Genomic DNA, 23,403 nt, shown 5'->3' with positions numbered 1-23,403 from the left:
CTATGCCACACCCAAAAGGTTGCTTTGTGGTACTTCTCTCCATCCTATGGATCTTAACCATCTTTACTTCCTTTCCTTGATGTTAACTTGACCTTGAAAGGGTGATTATACAGGCTGAGCACTCAAGAGCCATTACTTCTTTTAATGACTTTGACCATTGTGAGTCTCTGTATTAACTGTTGTCCTCTGCTAAAAGAAGGTTTCTGGAGTCATGCTGACAGCACCACTGTTCTGTGGGTATATTCCTATTCTGATGTGGTCCTTTTTGTTTTATCTTATCCTATTGTATTATTAGTCTTTATGCCTGTTTGTCTTCTAACAAGAAACAGAAAGGGTGTGGATCTGGATGGGAGGGAGGTGGGAGGAACTGGGATGAGTAGGGGGAGAGAAATCTATAGCCATATAATATTGTCTATGAAAAAACCCTATTGTTAATAAAAACATGTAAATATTTAAAAGGCATTTTAACTACATGCCCATTTAGAAAAATATCAATAGTACATTCTCCTCTAGGGCCTGTGACCTCTCCAGCAATAGAATCAGTAAAAGGTACATATTCTCTCCCATGGAGTGGGCCTCAAAGCCAGTCAGAAAGCAGTTGGTTGAGCTGAAACAGTCTTTCCACTACTGTACCAGTGGGCAGATCTCTCTAACAAGGTCAGAATTGTAGCACAAAGGGTCAACAGTTGAGAAAGACCATTGATGACTTTTGTCCCAGTGGCTTGCCTACTACCTTCTGGCACTATGAGAGCTTGCTAGCAGGGAGGATGTTTCCAATTTAGTTCCAGCTTGATTTCTGTGTCTTGTATCCAACGTGTATGGTGTGTTCAGCAATAAGGCCTTCCCATGTAGCTCTGGTGGGCAACTCAGAGCAATAGCAACATTTTGTATTGTTCTGGGAGCCCCTGGGGTACTCTCTGGTCAACAATTCATACCACTCTTGGCACTGGGATTTTCTGCTAAAACTGTTGAGTTCTGGGAGCAGATTGTTCAACCCAGGCAAGGTACCTTTACTCAAAAAAATCTTTAAAGAAATTGTGAGCAAGAGATGTCGAGACCATGATTGGAAAAAGCACAGGGACAAATATCCAAACTAGCAGAAACACATGAACTGTGAACCAATAGCTGAGGAGCCCCCATGGAACTGGACCAGGCCCTCTGGATAAGTGAGACAGTTGATTAGCTTGAACTGTTTAGGAGGACCCCAGGCAATGGGACTGGGACCTGTTCTTGTTGCATGAGTTGGCTTTTTGGAACCTAGGGCCTATGCTAAGACACTTTGCTCAGCCTTGCACAGAGGAGGGGACTGGACCTGCCTCAGCTGAATCTACCAGGCTGTGCTAAATTCCCAGGGGAGACCTTGCCTTGGAGGAGGTGGGAATGGGGAGTGGATTTGGGGGGTGGGGGGAGGCTGAGGGGTGGGAGGAGGGAGGAGAGGGGAATCTGTGGCTGATAGGTAAAATTAAATTAATTATAAAATAAAAATATTTATTAAAAAAGAAACTGTGTATTTTAGCTAGTTTATGTAGTAGTAGGTTTTGGTATGATTCTTCTATATATCCTTAGTTTTGGTTGCCCTTCCCCATGACTTAAACTTTATCCCTTGGCACCCATCCTGTTTTAAACCTTGCCATCCCTAATATTTTGCACACTGCTTTCATATCATGCTTTCACACATTCCTCTTACTCTGATCACACTCACATGAGCATCACTGGCATATGATGTATATTTTTCTTTTTCTTTTACTAACTTCAAAGTTTTCCATATGCTATTTCTAGAAGGTTACTTATGCATATATGTAAACACATAGAAAAAAGATCTAGAAACAGATGCAAACTCATTCACTCTGGAAGAGAAGGCCTTAAGACCCTTATATTTTATTCCATATTCTTCAGTGTTATTATCTTAAGCAACAAAGAAATAGGTATATTTGTAAAATCTCTAAAAAGGGAAAAATAATATGAGGCAGCCAAGCACAGGGAATTGCTTAGTGGCCTAGAACTCTATTTAGATTCTCCTCTTCTAATAATGCACTTGGCAGCCTAACTTCTTTCCCTCATTTTCTATGCTACACACATCCCTCCTGAACAACACACCTATCGATTTCAGACCCCTGCCTGCCTCAGGGTACACACACATGCAAAAATGGTAATTCTCCATTGACCATTTTAAGCATATACATAATTAGACATGCATATAATTAAAATATGAGACATTATGGGAAGGAACGTGCACAGTGTAAAAATTGTTATATGACCTAACCTAGCTATTAAAAAGAAATCAGGGGCTGGAAAAGTAGCTTAGTGGTTAAGAGCAGTGGTTATTTTCCAGAAGACCCAGGTTCAATTCCCAGCACCCACATGACAGCTCACAACTGCCTGTGACTTGCAGGGAATCTGGAACACCCTCACGCAGACAAATGTACACATAAAATAAAAAACAAACAAACAAATAAATAGAGTCAGTGCCAGAAAGATGGTTCATCAGGTGAAGGTGCTTGCTACCAAAGCTGATGACTTGAGTTTAATCTCTAGCTCACATAGTGGAAGGAGAGAACTAACTCTCACAAGCAGTCCTGCCTTCTCAACACCAATGCCACTGCATGCACACACCTCCCAGACAGTAAATAAGTAATAGAATTTTAAAAAAAAAAACACAACAAGAACAACAAAAAGAGAACCACTCTCACTACATCTGCTAGGAATCAAACTCTTCCTCTTGAACCCATCAAAAGAAGCCACAAGCAGTAGTCAGGGCCCTTGAGTACTTACCCATGAGGCCTGCTGTCAATCTTAGCAGTGTATTCCTTTCTAACCTGTACCATTGCTTCACTCTAAATAAAGTCATTTTGCTCGCTCTTGCAAATCTTTGTGAGAGCTTCTCCTTCAGTTCTTTGGATAAGTGGGCCAAGACCATGGAATCACCTGGCTGAGATCCCAGGCAACAGTAACACTTTGAAATTACTAATGAAAGGCTTCTGTGACAGCCAAATTTCTGTTGCTATGAAAAAAGTCTAAGACAAACAATTTGAAAGGAAAAAAATTATTTTGGGTCACAGTTTCTGAAGTTTGTTTAAACAAGTTTTTTTTTTCATTGTTCCCTGAGAATTTCATATGTGTATTAAGGTATTGGGTTCACAGTCATCCCCACCAAACTCTTACTGGATCACCCTTCCTCACACTCCCTCCCAGTTGCATGTACTTTTTGTATTTATTTATAACTCACTGAATCTAATTAGTGCTGGTCATATACACATGAATATGAGGCCATTTCCTAGAGCATGGTCAACCTACAAGCATGGACCACATGCTTAAAGGAAACTTACTGTCTTCTAACAGCCCTCAATTATTAATAGCACCTCACCTAAGGGTGAGGGCATAAGGGATGCTCCCTGATTCATGCTACTATGTCATCCATGGCATGGCATGCCAGGTCTGTTGCTATTGGAGTTCTCAGAGTTCTCAGCCGGGGCAGACTGCTGATGGCTTTTTTTCTCTCAGCAGCTTGCATAGTACCTTCTGTTACTATGAAAGCTGGCCAGCAGATAGAAGGCTTCTAGTTCTATAAGTTCTCCAAGTCCTTTGACCAATTGTGTAGCTTTCAGTAATACCATCTGTCTTAGTCACTGTCCTATTGCCATGAAGAGACACCATGACCAAGGCAACCCTGTGAAAGAAAGCGTTTAACTGAGGGCTTGCTTACAGTTTCATAAGTTTAGTCCATCATCATCATTGTGAGGAGCATGGCAGCATACTTGATGCTGGAGCAGTAGATAAGAGCTACATCATGATCCATAGGCAGGAATAGAGACTCTGGCTTGGCAAGAACTTTTGAAACCTCAAAGACCACCCCAGTGACATACTTCCTTCAACAGGGCCACACTTCCTAATCCCTCTAATCCTTTCAAATAGTGCCACTCCCTGATGACTAAATTTATGAGCATTCAAATTTATGAGCCTATGGGGTTCATTCAAATTTAAACCACTACAGTGTCTTGCCATTCAAGGGCGATGACAATAGCCTGCACTAATTTGGTGGCCTTTAGAACCCTATCTGACCAACAACTTGAAAGGAGATATTCAGTACCTGGTAGCAAGCTTTCTTTTTGGCAATGTATGACTTCTGGGAAAAGCACTGTCCTTCTTGTAGAAATCACTCTGTTTAAGCTATTTTAACATATCTGTTGATTTATCTATTAGGAACTTTATCAAATAGTAGGCTTCTGTATGGCTTTTTCAAATACCCTTAGTGTTAGCTAACTCTCCCCTTTCGCATTTAAACCCCATCCTCATTTTTCCTGTTCCCCTTCCTATCACCTGTATTATACTATCTCCTTCACTTAAACTTCTTTTCCTTCCCCCAAATGACCCATTTATAGCTTCCTGGCTTTAATTTGTGGTCAGTTGGCTGCTGTGGAATAATCCTTCTATACACAGTGTGAATATATGTCGCTATGATTGGTTTAATAAACAAGCTGACTGGCCATTAGCTGAACAGGATAATGTTAGACAGGAAAGCCAAACTGAGAATGATGGGATTAAGAAGAGTCATAGGAGAGGCCAGCCACACACCAAAGAAGCAGGACCTGTAGAAAATGAGGTAAGAAGCATGAGACACATGGCAAAGTATGGATAAGAAATATGGGTTAATTCAAATGTAAGAGTTAGGTAGTAACAAGTCTGAGTTGTTGGCTATTTGGCTATTTGGGAAGCAGCTGCCAGGATGGGAAAACTTTCTTCCTATTAATGGCACCCAATGTGGGGCATAGATCCACATAAGACCTAAAAAGGATTTAAAGAGAGTTCTAAACACACAGAAATGGAGCCAAGAGCAGCTTCCAAGTCATGTTTCTCTAATTCCAGCCACAGTTACAAGAGACACATCTCTTGGAAGCTGTCAACATGCTGTGAGCTACATTGCATGGTGTGCATGCACAGTCGCTCAAGCTGGCCATTAACTAAGCCATGGGGCAGATTCCTGCAGTCTCTCACACTAGCTGCAGTACAGAAAAGTGTCTCATGACAGCTGCCCCCAACCACCATGTGGTAAGCTGAGCAATGATGGCAGCTAACATAGAATTTTTAAAATTTGTCTCATGCGATCAAAAAAAGTTACAGATATGCAATAAAGATAGATTCAGACAGAAAAAATTCTAAATAGGTTACAGTATATTTTAAAATGTATGAAGGCTTGGAAAAGAAAAAAAGAATATGTATAGTCTTAGATTAAAAAAATACAATTTTAAAATAGTAAGGTTCTTAAAGAGTAAAGTAATATTTAAAAAAGCCATGTAAAGTTGGAAAATACACAGTTTGGATGCTGTATGTTACTGTGTTGGCTTTAAATTTTTGGCTGATAAGAGACACTGGATTATGAAAACTGATAGATTAAACCAACCTATATATTTAAAAAAATTTTGATTTCAAATTTTAAGTCAAAAGATGTATTAATTTGGGGGGAAGGTTATGTTTTTATTTCCACAGGAGATGAGAGGCTGTAGATTCATTCTTGGTTAAAGAAAGTCAGGTTTGATCAAGGAAGACCTCTTGAAATCCTGATTACTGGCATAAAGAAATAAAACTAGAAGAACTATAAGGCATGTGATGTATATTTTACCTGCTCAAACACAACAAAAAAAAATCATCTTTGGCTGAATTGTGTACAATCCACCATCTATACTTATATTAATGCAGATATTTATGTTATCTTTAAAAGTTTATATATTTTCAGAGCAAGGAGACCAAATACAGGTGAAAATGGATAGCCTAGGTGATCCAGAACTTCAAAACACTTCTGTTACAGTCTCTTCAGAATTCTGTACCCAGAACAGCTTCAAGGCTACTGACTGAGATGATCCAGCTTCAAAGAATACTCTAGTAAAGACTTGACCATAGTCCTGAATTTACTCAGTGTCCTCCAAATATTAACAGTACCCACAATCAATAAGTAGTAGTCTAAAGAACTATGCCCACATTCACAAAAAAATGAACTATGGATGTTTATTATCATTTAAGGGGGTTTGGTTACAAGTTGTTATTGGTAATGGTCAAGAAAAAAAGCTGAACAAAGGAGATTAGATTTAGGGATCTCATTTGAAAAAATAGAGGATATAGAAATTATAGGATAAAAGGGTAGATTATTAAATCTACTTTAATCCAAAAACAACTATTAATCTTAAATATTTTACATTGGTATGGATTTTGGTTTATTGATACAAATTTAAAGTTAATTTTGTTAAGCTGTATGTATATTTCTACTCTTGTGTAAGGTATTGTGTTTATGCAGCTCATTTAAAAATGTAATATATAATTAAAAATACAGATTAATTTTCATCTATAATAGTCAAACTTATAGTCAGGTATGTTTTCAAGGTCATACACAGATATATTTAGATGGATAGATGGTTTTCAAACATTTCAAAGACCTATAGAATATGGAATTTAGTATGTTTAATAACCTAAGGCTTTTCATGACAGTGAGACATGTCTGCTCCTGGCAGCACCATTCTACTTCAGAGAAGATGATGAGCATTGAAGAAATTCTGTATGGAGTTTGTTTTCTTTATGGCAAAAGCTAGCCATATGGGCAAAGATACTGCCTTGTCTTAATTGCTGATGGTTACTATTCAAACTGGACCAGCAGGACATAAGAAAAGTGACTGCCAGACTTTGCCAAGACAAGATAGGACAGTCCTTCAAAATTCCCTACTTCTCAGGAAAGTCTGTCAGATATGGTAGGCCTAGAGAGAAGAGTTGCATGTCTCAACACTACAGAGAAACTTGGGGTAACTGTCCAGGCAGCCTGATGTCCCTGTCATTAGGTAACATTTTATCCTTCGGGGTCTTTGATAGAATTAAAGACTAATTAATTAAATTAGTTAAACTTACAGTTTCCTCAGTTATGATAGAAAATAAATTATATATAAAACTTTAGACTCACCAAGATAAGATAGATAATAGAGTATTTTCTTTAATTTTGCCAAATACAAACAGACTGGATATTATAACTGTAATTCTTACTTGGTAATTGTTTTTGTTACATATAGTTTAATATGTTAAAGTTAAGCCTTCCTTTTTAATTAAACAAAAGGGGGAAATGCTGTCAAATAATCCTTCTGTACACTGTGAGTATATGCTGCTATGATTGGTTTAATAAACAAGCTGACTGATCAATAGCTGAACAGGATCAAGTTAGGTGGGAAAGCCAAACTGAGAATGATGGGATGAAGAAGGATGGAGTCAAAGGAGACACCAACCATACATAGAGACAGGACATGTAAAAAAATGAGGTAACAAGCCATGAGCCATGTGTCAAAGCATTGATAAGAAATGGGTTAATTTAAATGTAAGAGTTCAGTAGTAACAAGCCTGGGCCATTGGCTGAGCATTTGTAACTAATATTAAATCTCCCAGTTGGTTATTTGGAAAGCAGCTGCCAGGACAGGAAAACTTCTGCCTACAGTTGGCTGTATGATTTAGGTGCCTATAGTGAGGCATGGGAAGAAGCTGTTTACCCCAAGGCAGCTTGAAAGCAAAAAAGCAGGGACCGTATTCCAGGATCCCTTTCAATGGCACACTCCCAAACACCTAGCTTCCCTTCCATGATGCCCTACTTCTTAGTCCATCAATGTTTACTCCATTACCTCCTTTTGGCACCACCAGCTGATAACTAAATCTTTGAGTGTCATTTAAGATACAAATTCTAATACTTTCTGATTCTGACCAAGGCAATCACTCCTATCCTTAGGGGCACGGCATGTATGAAAGCAATTGGTATTGGTGTTTTATGTCCCCCTCCATGCAGGAAGAATAAGCAGAGGCAAACACTCATTTTGATTTTGTCCTGCAGCCCAAAGTTAATTTAACAATGGGCACAAAAGTAATATAGGCAAATGAATGCTTTCCAAGCTGGGGCACTTTGGAGGAAAGGTTCTGTGTGGAGAGAGCACAGTGAGCTAGGAGTTTTAGTTCCCGTTCTGCAAGGTGTAGATGTATGGACCCACAGAATTCTGCTAGGTGTAGATCTATGGACCTGCAGAGTTCTGCAAAGTGTAGATGTATGGACCCACAGAGTTCTGCTAGGTGTAGGTCTATGGACCTGCAGAGGCACAGAACCTCCCTGGACTTCAGTTTCGTTCCTTATGAAAATGATTCTGAATTATCTAAAACCTGAGGATTATTGAGGATTCTCAACTTTTTACCTTGGCAAGCAAGGAAAGTGAAAATAAAACAAACATCAACAAACAAGCAGCAAAACAGAAAACTCTCACCAAACTCAACTGTCAGTCATGAACAAAATAAAGGACACCTTAACACTCAAACAATAGGAAGGTAATCTCATAAACATAAGATTTATCTGTAGATCAAAACCTTGGTCTTTGTCTCTTTCCTGCACGGCCAAGTGTAAAATTTGACATGAACTTCATTTGGGCACTTCGGAAATCAGCTTGCTTACAAGACTGTCCTATCCCATCCTCTTAGTGTGCTATGAACCGTAGATTGATCTTACACAGCTCGCTAGATTTGAGTGACAAATTAAGAATGCAGGAGGGCAGCTATACATCAGAGCAAAGAAGTTCAGCACTGGCAGAAGGCTGCAAATCCTTGAGTGAGCGGCTCTTACATGCTCTGTCCTCTCCTGAGTGATGAAATTCCATAGAGAGCAGATCAGATACAAGATCTGACTTCAAGGAACTTATGGAGAATTAATAGATACACAAGCAAATATATCACACATCACATTGGCACAGATGTTGTGGGTGAAACTAAAACAGGCTGCCTATGAAGAGAGGGTTACTCAGTTGTGGAAAGTGACTTGGGTGCGGGGGTGAGGTGGCGTCTTTCTGGGCAGAGTGCAGGAGGAACAGAAGAAAGATAGGATAGTCGCATACGAGGCAAGATCCTCGTTGGCACAGAGAGTGACTTCAGATGCCAGAGGGTGAGGGATACAGTTGGGGAACAGCTGTGTACACAGTGACATCAAGACTGAGAGGAAATCAGAGCTAGTCTGTAGGCTCACACAGAATCTTCACCTAGGTCTGACTTTCCCTGGAGAATGGTGAACCATGAGAGGATGCAGAGCAGTCTGGCTGAGGAGAGAGCAGTCTGGCAGGTGATCGCACAGGGTTCTTCCAGTCCCTTTACTGACTGACTCTGGGATAAGTAGAAACAGGGAATAGAGTTGATACTATAGTTCCAGTCTGGGAAAGGAAATACCTGGAAATACACCCTGTGGTGATGCTTGCTCTTGTCACTGTGTTTAGTGTTTAGGATATGATATTATCCAATAGGAGAAATGGGTAAATTTGGAAAGATCTTTCCAAAATATACACATTTTTATTACATACATGAAATACTTTTTTAAAACTCATTATTTAAATCTTTGCTTTCTAGCTCCCTCCAAACTAGTGACTTATATTTTATCTTCTCTTAAAACTTTCCTTCATAATTTTACTGTTAACATTGCTTCATATAACCCATGGAAATATTGTGTGTTAGTAAAGTGTGCAAAGTTATGCCTTTGTAACAAACACAACTGTCAGTTTTTACAATTTAATGTATTTAATGCACAGATCAGTGTGTCAGCAGAGGAACTTTGATCGTCTTAGAAATCAGTTAAGAGACACTCCACCATGACATCTGGATCCATAATTGCTGAGGCAAGAAAAGCACACATTGTAATATCCACCAATTTTCTTCACACTTCGTTGGTATAGGCCATGTGACCATGCTTCACACTCAAATAAGGAAGGATCATGCAATTGTGTTATGTACCTCAAGAATATTAAGTGGGAACATGAAATATTGCTAATAATTCTCCTAGTCTGGCTCTGGTTCTCACTGAATACTAGCGTTTCCTTGCTTAAGTCTTGATCATTTTAGCTTCTTTATCCAGGTTTCCCTTGTTTACTTCAACTGGAATTTTTATAAACTGTATTTCTGAATGAGTTAAACCACTCACATGATGTTACATATTACCTTTGGCATTTGCTGTTCTCAATGTATACTTACCATTTTCTTTACCTTGGTGGGATAATCTTTGTAGCAGTCAAAAGTGATCTTAAGACAATACATCTTCTCAACCCATACATACAAACAAAACACCAGGTGCTTCCTGTAGGCTTTGACATGTCTGTTTCTTTATTTGCCCATTTGTTGTTGTATTTTTTGCTTGTGTTGTGTTTTAGCCAGCCTCTTTTAAAATAAGTATTCTTCTCTTATTAAATAAGTATTCTTTGAAAATTTTATACACATATACAATGCATTTTGACCATGTCCACCCCGACAGATTACCTCCCTCTCAGAACCCCACAACACATCTCCCTCCCAACCTCATGTCTTTGCTTTTTAAATTAATAACCCACTGAGTCCAAGCACTGCTGCCTATATGGGCATGGGTGTGGGGACCTCCACTGGGGTGTGGGTAACCTCCCAGCAGTCTCAAAGAAGTGTAATTCTTCCCGCCTCAGCAGCCGTCAGCTGCCAATAGCTCTGCAGTTAGGGGTGGGTGCTCCAGAAGCTCTTCTCCATGTGTGACCCTTCCCTATCCAAGCTGGAATGGTGACTGGCTTGATCCTGTGCAGGTCCTATGCAAGTGACCACAGCTGGGGTGAGTTGATGAGTACAACAGCCCTGTCGAATCCAGTAGCCAGACAGCCTTGCACCGTTCTCCTCCCCTCCTCTGCCTCTTTCTACTCCTCATTCTGCAATTCCCTGAGCCTTGGGTGTATTGGGGGGCGGGGTGTTGATATAGATGTGTCTCATCCCTGAACCTGGTGTGAGTGTGTGTGTGTGCATGCACATGCGTGCGTGCACGTGCGCATGCATGTGGGCAGGGTTATATGGATTGTCTGGTCTATGATTGAGTGCTCATATTCTCAGCACTTTGACCACTTTTTTCATCTTTTCATTGGCTATTACTCACTGCAAAATTAAGCTTCTCTGACAGGTATTGCAGGCAGCACAAATCTCCGGGTAGAAACATAACTTTATGTGTAGAAGTCAGTTTGAATTATCTGTTTCTTTTAGGCCTTTTCTGGTCTTTGATTTTCTGGCTCACTACCCACATACTACGCCTGTCTAGGTTTTTAATAAGTATGGCAGTTCCAGAAGGCAATGCTAAACTGTCTCTCCTGCCTGTCAAGAGCCTAGTCAAGACTTAAGGTTGTCGTTTGTTTGCTAGCGATGAGAGGATTGTGGTGCTTCACCTTTAGTTAGTAGCAAAGCAGAATAGAGAATGACCCCCAACTCTTAAGGCATTTGCTTTATTAATTGATGTTCCCAGAGGAAGTCACATCTGTGAGGGTATAAAAGTTGCTCTCATAGACGATAAGATTACAGTATTAGCTCCCCTCATTCCAATGCTTCTGTGCAATATCGTGATGGGAACTAGCAGCAATGTACTGCATACTTCAAAGTATCTAGAGAGAGGATTTTAACATTCTCACTACAAAGGGATGGCAATGTTGGGGTGCTACATGGGCTAGTTACCCTGATTTAATCATTAAAAATTGTACATATGAATCAAAGAATCACAGTGTACCTCATAAACATGTACATAGATTAATAAAACTGTATTGTAAGTAATAACTATAATGCCACGATAACAAGTCAGTTGAAAATAATAAAACAGTAAAGTGATGCCTCCTATTAAATCTCAGTGCTGGAGAATGCTCTTCTCCCACAGGACGAAGGCCCAAGTGAGCAAGAGAGCAAATGCCGCCTAAAGTCTAGGAGGAAAAAGCTTAGGTTTTCAAACACAGACTTTCAGAGAGCTAGGAAGTGGGATGGCCTTTCATTTGCTTGTTAAATAGCGGAGATGTTTTCCCGTTCTTTTCTTCTTCTCATATGTACTCAAACACTGCATCTCCTAGAGGGGGCATACGTGTACCATTAACTAGTTGACAAAGCAAGAACTGGAATCGACTGTTTTTTCTGTCCAATAGGTGGCAGTGTTGTTCCACAAATCTCTTTGGAACCCTCACAACTGCTCGCCCTTGGTCTGGTTTTAGTTTCAGGTGCCTTCATTTTTAATCCCACCTGTTTTTCCCAGAATGGGACAGACACAGGAGGTGCAGACACCGCTTTTCAGAGAATTTCTTTTCTGACAAGGCCTCTATGGCTGTTGAGTCGATTCCATGTTAGCCACTACCTTAGTAAATGATAATAATCAACCGACTTTCCCCATTTGGTTTCTCCGGGCAGGCTGGGAAAGAGTTCCTTGTTTCAGCCTCCTTTCTGTTAGTTAATAGTTGAATTGTAATTCTTACCACCTGACTTCATTAATTCATTCATTTGTGCACTGAGTCGGTGGTATTTACAGAATCTGGATTTCATGCAAAGCTAAAGGTGGGTGGAGGAGGGAGGGAGGGGGAGGGAGGTCAAGAGTGAGGAAGGGGAAGGAAGGAGGGAGGGAGGGAGGCAGGGAGGGAGAGGGGGAGAGAGACAGAGAGACAGCAAGACAGAGTCAGAGACAGAGAGAGACACACACACACAGAGACACACACACACAGAGAACTGAGACCCTTTCTCCTTAATTAAAATATCTAATTATATACGTGTGTGTATGCATCCCATTATTAATCTAGTTCCACACTCATATTTTAGGGAGCTGATAGTTAAAAATAAAAGCTACGAGGCAGCAATATCATTACTGAACTCTGAACTACGTATCAAAAGTTACTTACAGTAGGCAAGGTGAGGACTCATCCTAAGTGTCCACCAACAGATGAATGGATGTTTAAAGTGTGGCACACATACACGATGCAATACTACCCACCCACAAACGAATGGAATTCTTTCATTTGAAAAACATAGATAAACTTAATTAAATGAGATAAACCAGGAACAGAAGGGCAAACACGTCATGATCTCACAGTTGGAACATAAATAAAATGTAAATAAAAGATGATTAAAATATGGGATGGAAAGGTGATTGGCAGAGGCCGAAAACCATGGTGACAGGAGGGGGGAGGGACAGGGTTGGTCAGCAGGTAAAGCCCGACAGAGAGACAGCGTAAGTTCTGGTGTTCTACCACACAACCTGATAACTGTACTTAGCAGTGATATAAACTTCAAAATAACTAGAAAACGGAAATTAGGATCTTCTCACTACAAAGAAATGATCAGTCTTGTACGCTAATTGGATTATGATTATTATATGATGTATAAATGAATTCTGTGTCACACCATACCTCATAAATATTAACAACTGCATACCAATTCAATAAAGTCACCTAAAATACAGTAATCAACATGTTATATCTGTGAGAATTTAGCATATGCTAGGCCCTCTTCTGAGCATTTACTGATTTTTGTAGCAGTTCTACAGAGTAAGAACAATTACTCTGTCCATTTTATCATTAAGGAAGGGGGCAGGCACTTCAAGCAACCATGTCAGAGCCCAGTGGTGATCTGAGTCCTGGCAGGGTGTCTGTGTGTACAGTAACAGCTGACTCTGACTAAGAACTCATCAAGTGTGTCTTTATGCCTTTTGTATACATTAAGGCAATTAATTTTCCCGCTGACATTTTGGACTAGGCATTAACTATTCTCTTTATGTTACTTGTGTTTCCCATAGGAGTTTAACTGTCTTTCTTGAAAAATATAAATCCATTCACCTCTCAACTCCTTGAACATAAGCATACAGATTTTCGCAAACACAAATTTATTAATTTAATGCCCAGTAACCTCTAGAGTGCTGGTAATTTGCTTTCATGAAAATATTGCGTCACTTTTTCCAGGAATTGTACAGGTTACATTTCATCCAGGATTTTAGGAAATGTCAGAAATATGCATTTAAAAACCTTTATTGCTTTCTCTTCAAAAAATACTTTAGTACAAGACAAGTGATCAAATGACTAACTGTGGATCTATGAAATTTCATTCATTTTGACTCGTCAACATGTCACAAAGCCTTTAAGTGGGGAAATGTATTTATTTAAAATAGGGAAACATACCCACACCCACACACACACACACACACACACACACACACCCCTTTCACAGCAAACTTACAAAGAGCCAATATTTTTCTGTAATAAAACAAAACAGAAAAATCATAAACTCCAGCCATCTCTAATTTCTCATGGCAATGAAAAACTATAGAAAAATTTAATGGAGAAAAAATCTGGAGGGAGATGAGATTGAGAGTGAAAAACAAAAAAAAAATAAAAATGAAAGAAAGATTGGGGCATGGCTGATTGATTTCAAATCATAGTGTAAGTTAGCAAGGGCAAAAAAAATTTAGCCCCCTTTGGTTGCTCATTTCATAAAAACACAAGTATTTTCCTCATTGTTGAGGAATAGGATATTGTGACTGATACTTGCCATGGGTACTTGTAAACTCCATACAGCCAAGTTGCTGAGTCCCTAATTAGACATCTGGCCCTTTACATGGAGGCTGGAAAGATTTTTTTTTTAAGGGGAAATGACTAAACGTTGTAAATATGTATTTAAAGTTCTGCTAAAACGATGGAAAAATATTATTGCTCTCTTTGTCGCAATTTAGACCAATAATAAGTTGCTAGAATTCTGAAGTTTATTTATCTGGAATTGAACTAATAGCTAAGTGTTTGTTCAAACCTCAAATCAGAGTTCAAATTATGGAAAATATTCTTGTGCTCCCCCGCTTATTTTTTCAAAGGGCTGAGAGGCATTTTTTTTCTTTTAAAAAGAAAAAACAAAAATGGAAAAAAAAATCCTTTAAAATAATTTTGGACTTACAAAAGAAAAAAGCACATGGCTCTCTAGATTGTTTCAAGTAGGTTTTCATGGGTTTGTTACGTGTTATTAATCAGGTTTGGTTACTAGTTTTCTAATAAGAGGGAATAAAACACGGACTTCTGGGTGTAAGATCTTACAGAACTCTGTCTTGGTGGGTTTTCAACTTCCTCTGCTCCCTGAAGATACCCTAAAATCAAATCTAGCTTTACTTTGGACCACTGTGAATATCCTACAGAGGTCTCTAAACAAATTATATTCTTCATAGCAACGTGAGATCAGAAAGGGGGATTTAGAGCGTGCATTTTAACCGTGTTCATCAGAAAAGCTAGAAAGAATGGCCGCAACCCAAGTCAGCTTCGTTGGGACTCAGGCACCTTGACACTCTTAGTGGGAGAAGATGTGATTCGCACATTTTCTGGAAGCCATTTGAGTAACTTGTATTAGACAAAAGAAAGCAAAACATTTTTAAAGTATATATTCTTTTTGACTCTGCAATTTTACCCCTGGGTTTATAGTAAGGAAACCAATGGATATTTTTACAAGGATATATGGATATTCATCACCTTGTTGTTTATAGTAATGAAACAGAATTCAAAATAACCCAGTGTCCATCAATCAAGGATTGATTAAATAAATAGTCATCCATCTGGACAATAGGGCACTATACAATCATTCAAGGGGAGATATTTGTTAACTTAGAGAATGACCATGACATACTGTTAGGGGAAGGTATTTGTTAACTTAGAGAATGACCATGACGTACCGTTAAGTGACAGAAAGAGAATTGCAAACGTTGATGCCTCGTTGAAAGAAATGTGAATTTAGTTATGCATGAATATCGGACTAGATATGAGGGCTGCTCTGCCTACTTTCAAATTAACTATAGTTTCATAGGGAATCCTACAAATTACCTTATCTTATTCATTATTACTTACCATACTTTCTGAATATATATTTACTTAGAAAATTAAGACTTTTACTTTATGCATACACAAGAAAAGAAAATAGAAAGTGGTCTTTCAATAACAACCATACTTTGCTCACCTAACATTTCAACCTGTTCGTTTAGTTCGTAATTCAGTGTTTGTTTTTCATCCTGGCAGTTTCTCCTCCTCTCAACTTCTTTCCTCTTCTCCCTCTCCATCTTCTGGACATCATTGCATCCTTCTTTCTCTTCTGTCTCCTTTCTACTCTCCTTTTCTTGGTTTCCCTCTACATCCCCTAGCTTGCTGAAGATTTCTTGGTTTATCCTCTCTACAAACAAAAGTGTACATACTTCCATGTATCACCAATGTGTGTAAGAACATTCCACTCAACATGGTTTTGTTCCTTACAATCACAGAAATATTTTTTTCTGGAAAAATGGTTAATGAACTCATAACTAAAAAGTACAGTAGTCTCATATTTTAAAAACTGATTATTTTATATTTTATTCTGATCTTTCCCAAGATGCATAAATTGTGATATGTACTTATGGCTAAGAGTCTGGTTTGTGGCATTCATGCTGCTTGTGTTCAAATCTTATCTTTACCACTACTTACAGTAGCCAAGCTATGGAGGCAGTCTAAAAACTCATATGCATATCAATGGATAAAAATATGATGTGCACACATACGTGGACACACATACAATCGAGTTTTATTCAGCTGTAAAGAAGAATAAAATTATGTTACCTGAAGAAAATTGGTAGAACTATATGGAAATGAATATCATAAGTAGAGTAAGCCAGCCAGCCAGATACTGCATATTTGATGTGTGATGTGGAAGCAGAAGGACTACATGGAGGAAATAGAGAAAAATAGGAAGAAGACAAAATACTGTCAATTTACTTCTATATGTAGAATCTAGATTTAACATATATACATACACATGATATAAAATTGGAAGGAGGATTCTGGGAAAGAAGGGGCATTAGCACAATGAGACAAGATGGATGGTGGAAAGCATTGGGGTGAACTTGATGAGAACACAATGATATATATGTATTTAAAAACCTTATAACCAAGCCCATTATTCTGCTTGCTAGATAAAACAATAGAAGTATAAAAGAGATAATGTATGATAAAGCTTAGAATAGTAACAAGCATACAGCGGACATCCAACAGCAATTTCAGTTATATTCTAACCAGATGTACCTTACTTTACTTACATAATCACTTTTCCTAGGTATTTTAGCTATGCCTGTACTTTATTACTATAAAGAAAGTGGTAACAAACGTTTGGCATGAATGAATGGTTTTGTGTTTTAGATTACTGGGTTCAATTTTTACATATAGCCCACTAAGTATAGCTTCTCAGAATTAAGATGAGAGAATTCAGGTCTCGGAAGCTTGATCCTTGCATGATAGCTCATATCTGAATGGGTGTGCACAGCTGGATATGAGCAGGTTTTTCCCACACCATGTTTGGGGAGCATCAGGTACTTCTATGATTGGGGACCTCATGGTTGCAAAATCGGACTTGTGTTTATTTCAATAAGCATATCTTTGTCCATTTACGATCCGGTTTCTAGGTGCTTATCTATACATTAAACTTCATCTTGCATAAACAAACCCCTCTGTAATATCCATAAATAAACTACCAATATTCACCACAGTATTCCAGCCGTTCCCTCTTAACTTTCACAGAAACCAGGTTTCCCAGGACGAGATCTTGGAGTCATCGTCTAATCCTTTCTCCCACCCTTTTTTTTTCTTTTAAAGTACAGTTCATCATCTGATTTTTTTTTCTTTAGCAGCACCTGAAATATGATTCATTCAAAGCCAATCCATGCTACAAAGAGGCAGGAATGGGTGTTTCTGACTCTTATGTGCTACACCTCGATTATGGTGAGGATCATCTGACGTATGTTTGTCAAAAGCGCCTGGGGTGCAGCTTAGCAGTAGAAAACACTGAGTTTGAGCCCAGCACCAAAAGGCAAAGTAGAAATTGAACTTTATGCTCAGATTAATTTCCTGTACACAACTTACAATTAGTTAAAGCCCACTTAGATTTTCTTCTAATGCAAGAATACTTTGCACTTTCCAGTGGCTGCATTTTGTGTTTTAAAATAATTTGAATTACCAATATTTTTTGCCTTGAGTCTACCTTTGGATATGGAGACACTTTTAAAAAGGCTGAAAATTAACAGAATCTTGCCCTGCTAGTCTTATTGAAAAGAATGTACTTTTCCACAAGGATTGGAGCCACACACTGTCTTGTAACTTTCCAATTACCGAGAATGCCCAGGGCAGCAGGGGCCTTTCTACCACTGAAGAAAGGGCACTGCCTCTTTCCTGAACTCTACCCCCAGAGTCTCCACATTGACCATGTATAGCACTTGATGATCATACCTTGCTCAGTTTTAAAAATAATTTTATTTTTTTTATTAATACCTAATATAGGTAGATGATGCACCATATGATGCTTTGGTTCATGTCTGTATTAGGTGTTGATCATCTCAGGGTATAACATGTCCAAACATTTCATTACAATGAGTATATTAAAGATCTTTTCTCACACACACACACACACACACACACACACACACACACACACATCCAAATTGAATGTAGCTAACAATAAATCACTGTCTGTCTCAGTTTTCATTTTGAGCTCCAGAGAAGACTCTGAATGCTGCAGCACTGTGAGCAACTTACACTTCAACAAGAATCAACTCATCACTGTTCACTGTCCCTAATGCCCAAAGCCTATCAGATTTAGGTTAAGGGAAAGGAATAAATCGTTAAAAAGCTTTCATGAAGCTGAGATGAAACATTTTGGAGAAATTAGGATGAATACTTTGTACCTAATGGTAACCCCCAAAAAACGAGGAATGAGAAGTTGAGTCCTCAGGAAGAAAAAGAAAGACCTGCTTCATGTGTCCCTGGCTCCCACCTGCACTGGAACCCTACGAGTACTATCATTGTTACAGCCGAGTTACTGAATATAGAGTTCGAACATGTCTAAAAGCTCCTTGGATACTGAAATTACATGTTACTTCCTGGGAACTAGGGTTGTTCAGGAGGGTTATTCCAGTTATTTTCTTTACCCCTAGTTAACTACTGCCAGCAAAATCAGGACTTAAGTCTGAAATTTCTAATTCCAAGGTTTTTTCTTCATTCTCCATACAATTACCTTCCAACCTATTCACCTGGACTAGAGATTATTAACAATGAGGTCAACAATAATACAACCATATCAACGACAGCTGCTATTACTAACGAGTTATTGAAATCAGTTGTATCACAGGCATTGCAAGGAAAAGAAACTAGGAACTTCTTGATTCATCTCCACACTCTTGATTTTGCTTTTCGGTACCTCTTAAGCCAATTTCCTTCTCCCCATGGTACTAGTCGAGTCCCTCACCTGCAGAATGAAATTCCTTCTTAGGCAATTACCTCTTGCCACCTTAGATCTCTCCGAAAAGTAGTTAATTCTGAATTTTCATCTAGAGAAAACTTTTCAAAACATAAATTCTATTATGCTTCTCCAATAGTTAAAACACTATGTGACTTCCCAGATGTGTTCCAACAGAGAGGAGGTTGTTGATGTTGCTTGGGTAGTTCCATGTCCACTTTGGGGCTCTAATCTCAACCCTTCCACTCCACTGTCTGCTTTTCAGTCAGCTTGTCTGTGAAGGTGCTGGCTCCCTCCATCCTCCCATCTCTGTCTGTAATGGCACCTGTCTGAAAACTTTGCCTATGTAATCGCTACCTAATCTTCATCTCTCAAGCATTGCATCCTTGGGAAAGCCCGTCTCGATCCCATAGTTTGGGTGGGTTTATCACATACTTCGCTAAAACAGCATTTCTTCTCTCTGGAGCACTTACTTCCCATTTGTTAGTGTGGTTCTTTGATTACTATCTCCCCTGTCTAATCTGGGAACTGCAGAAGGACCATAAACAGGCATGCCTGTTTTGTTCTGTCTGGTGTCCCCAGTGCTTGGCTTATGATACTCGTTAACAATTATGTGTTAAATAAACACCCTTAGTGGATGCATATTGTAGTAACTGCTTCCTCACACAATACACCTGCAGATAGGTGGTTAAAAGTAGAAGCCTCATCTGTATTATACTTTGTTTCCAGTGCTGAACACGTGCCTGGATTAGGCATGGATACTGGCAGCTAGCATTAGCATAGATTCCGTTATCGGATTCTCTTGTCACTTTGCAGCACAACAGACTGGAGACAGAATGGGAAACAGTTCTGATGCAGTATCACAAGGCGAGGAAGGTCTGTAAATTTCCTGCTAGTGTTCCCAGGAGGTAAAAAAAAAATGCACTGAAGACAAGTGAGAATGATACGTATCTTTCATTATGTAATGGCCGAATTACATGGCAGTATAACCCAGAAATTCCATTCCAACATACTTACTCCAGAGAAATGAATACAATGAATATACTCACTCTCCCTCCCTCCATACACACAACACACACACACACACACACACACACACACAATTATTGAAAACAGAAAAAAGGCAGATGAGGGCAGCTGATGTGCAGTGCAATTTTAATAATTACTTTCAATAATGACATTTATGGAAGTCTTCCCTGAAGTCTCCTGTGAAAGCCATGTTGGAATCTGGTTCTAACTGGAATTGACTTTAAAGCATCTTTGCTACTGTTTATTATCACTCCACAGTCCTTAACATGTTATTCTTGCCCTTCCCGGGGTTCTTTGCTCTCCGGACCTCATTGTCACATCTCTGGATTACTTCTCCTTTGCTCTTTGCTTGTTCTTCCTACTTCTTCTCCTTAAATACAAATCTACAGAGGTCTCCATCCATGAGAAAAGGTAATCTTTCCAGAAAAACTCCTGAAATTGCTCATACCAGTATAGACTGCTGTTCCCTCACAATATACATCTGTGATGAAGTTCAATGTAAAAACAGAAACAGTAGGAGATTCATACAAATCACTAATGATAAAGTTACTTGCTAGTTTTCTGTTGTTCATAACAAGTGTCTTTCATGACCAGCCACTGACTTCTTGTCTCTCTCTGCTGGTTCTCTGTTGAGACTGCCCTCTTTCTAATGCCTAACTACAATGTTGCAATCCTTAGGTCCAAATATTTTAAAGGTTTCTTTTGCATAGAGAATGAGCTCAAGCTCCTCAGCTAGCCCTTCAAGGTCACGCAGTGGCGTCCACTTGACATTTTAACCCTATTTCCTAGTCCTTTCCTATCTCTTAATCCTACATTCCAAACAAATGAAACCAGCTGTTTTTTTTTTCTTCCCATCCATTCTGACCCAATTCAAAGCACTCACAATTTGCTCCCCCATTTTCCCAATGGAACGGATCTTCCCAACTACAGACATGCACAGAGCTTTTCTTGATACCCCCTGGGGGAAAGGAGTGTTTCTCTCCTGTTTTAATTACTCCTGCGTTTACCCTCTGCCCCCGCGTCAGCTGCTTGCTCCTCGAGGAGAAGGGCATCTCTGTTTGATTTATCTTTGTGTCAGCCCCTCATAGTACCTCATGGAGAGCCTTGAACAGAGTTGAAACTAAATGAACATTTGTTTACTTAACTAATGAAAGCCACATGGGAGAGAAATGGAAGTTAAATAGAAATACAGATATTTAGACCTAGGTCATTCTTTAGCACTTCTATTACTGTGTGGTTAATTTTTTTCATGTGTGTGTTATTGTCGAACCCCTTGTTTCCCTCACTGCTGCAATTCTCTTCCTACCAGCCATGTCTTTAAACACAGGCAAAGGATTCTTTTAATGCATGGATTATAGCGTGCAGGGATAGCTGCTCTAGGTGGCCAGATGCAAGTCCAGCTTTAGAAGCAGCACCAGCACATAGGTGAACACGTGCATGTGCGCTCTCCATGGCTTCTGTAAACTCCCTCACCTGGGAAGCTGACTGTCCCAGAAGACTTTCCTCAATACCACTTTTGAGTTTAAGTAATGCCAGGAAATCGACATCAAGCTATATTCTCTTATTACGTGCTCTTTTAATCTCTAATTCATACACAGTTTCATATGACAACAGACCCTCTGTAGTACAGTCCAGCTGTTTTAGGGTAAGGTGTCTGTTTATTGTGAAAGGAAATATTAGACAAGTTCAGAGCTAGCACTGATCTCGGGTTCTCAACCGATGGTCTTATTATGGCCCTAGAAAAACTGATGTCCAGAAATGCAAACCATTGGTTAAGGGAACTTAGGTAATTAAAAGAACTGAGAGGGGAACCAGGCCTCCTCTCCCATCCAGAGCTTGCTGCCCCCATGAGATTCTGTGTAAGATGGTTGATGGAGTACATATTCTCTGATTCTTCCTTTTTACCACAGTAGAAATAAGTGTCTTCTATCCTCCACACTTGTGCAGTGGCATGTATGTAGGCACACACACACACACACACACACACACACACACACACACACGAGAGAGAGAGAGAGAGAGAGAGAGACAGAGAGAGAGACAGAGAGAGACAGAGAGACAGAGACAGAGAGACAGAGACAGAATAAGTAAAAATGTAATTGAAGTTTTTTTTTATCTTTTTTTTTTAAGATTTATTTATTTATTTATTATGTATACAGCATATGTGACTGCAGGCCAGAAGAGGGCACCAGATCTCAATACAGATGGTTGTGAGCCACCATGTGGTTGCTGGGAATTGAACTCAGGACCTATGGAAGATAACTTACATGCACGTTCACCTTGTTCTGTAGCTGCCTCCTGAGATGGTATTAATTACACTTCATGGCTGGTGAGACTAAGCTGTTATCTCACATACCCCACAGCTCCCCCTGGAGGAATCCACCATTCAGCACACCACACAGCAGCTCCCCTTCCCCATTTGGATTGAGCTGACTCCAGCCAATCAAACTCTGATTTCTGTAGGCTAAAGCAAAGGAGGGCAAGAGAAAGTAGAGATCTTCCTCACAACCCCAGGTTTCTTTTTCTCCTTCTTTTGGCATATTTGGGAGTCCTGAGTGTTCTGTGATGCAACTGTCCTGTCTCCTAGGGCTCCCTGCAGCAGAATCCTGGATCCTTTCTTCCATCCTTGCTATTCAGTCTATAAGTGCTGGAGCCTGTCACAACTTCGCAACTTTGGTAAACACGATCACCACCAGAGCCATAACCAATTCAGGCAAGAGTGGGGGAAGACAGCAGCTCTCCTTCAGAAGAGACTGGGTAAGGAGTGTTTCTGTGTCAGGATGTCTTGGGTAGCTTGTGGTTGACTTTCCTCCTTCGCACTGGGATTCATTTGAAGGCTTCACATCCTCAGGCCTTCCTCTTCTTTGGTGCTGAAGCAGGCACAACTGCATGTCCCAGTGTCTTGTCCGAGGAATCTGGGTCGCTTACTTGAGCTCATTCCTGCTGCATTTGAAATGGACTCAGTTTGAATGGTCTTGAAATTCTATTTGGTGTAAGATGTTGCTCTCATGAACGATGCATGTTGTGAATTTTAAAATGTGACCCATGACTTTCTTCTAGTCATTCAAAGCCAGACCGAGCTCCCAACACCATTCCTGGCCTGCTTCCTGCCTCACCTCCTCTGCTCACTATCCAGTTGTAAAGGCATAAAGTGGTTTTTGAAGAAGCCTTAATAGTGGTGACTCTGGTCACTGTCTTAATGACTTATTTATTAGCTGCTTGAGTTCGGATACTTTACTTGATTTCTCAAAACTCTCCATTCCTCTTAGACTAAGTAGGCATAATAATGGGTTTATGATGATTAAATTGGAT

This window comes from Peromyscus leucopus, chromosome 15 (assembly GCF_004664715.2).
Source record: "Peromyscus leucopus breed LL Stock chromosome 15, UCI_PerLeu_2.1, whole genome shotgun sequence".
Taxonomy (NCBI): domain Eukaryota; kingdom Metazoa; phylum Chordata; class Mammalia; order Rodentia; family Cricetidae; genus Peromyscus; species Peromyscus leucopus.
Note: the sequence above shows the minus strand (reverse complement) of the source record.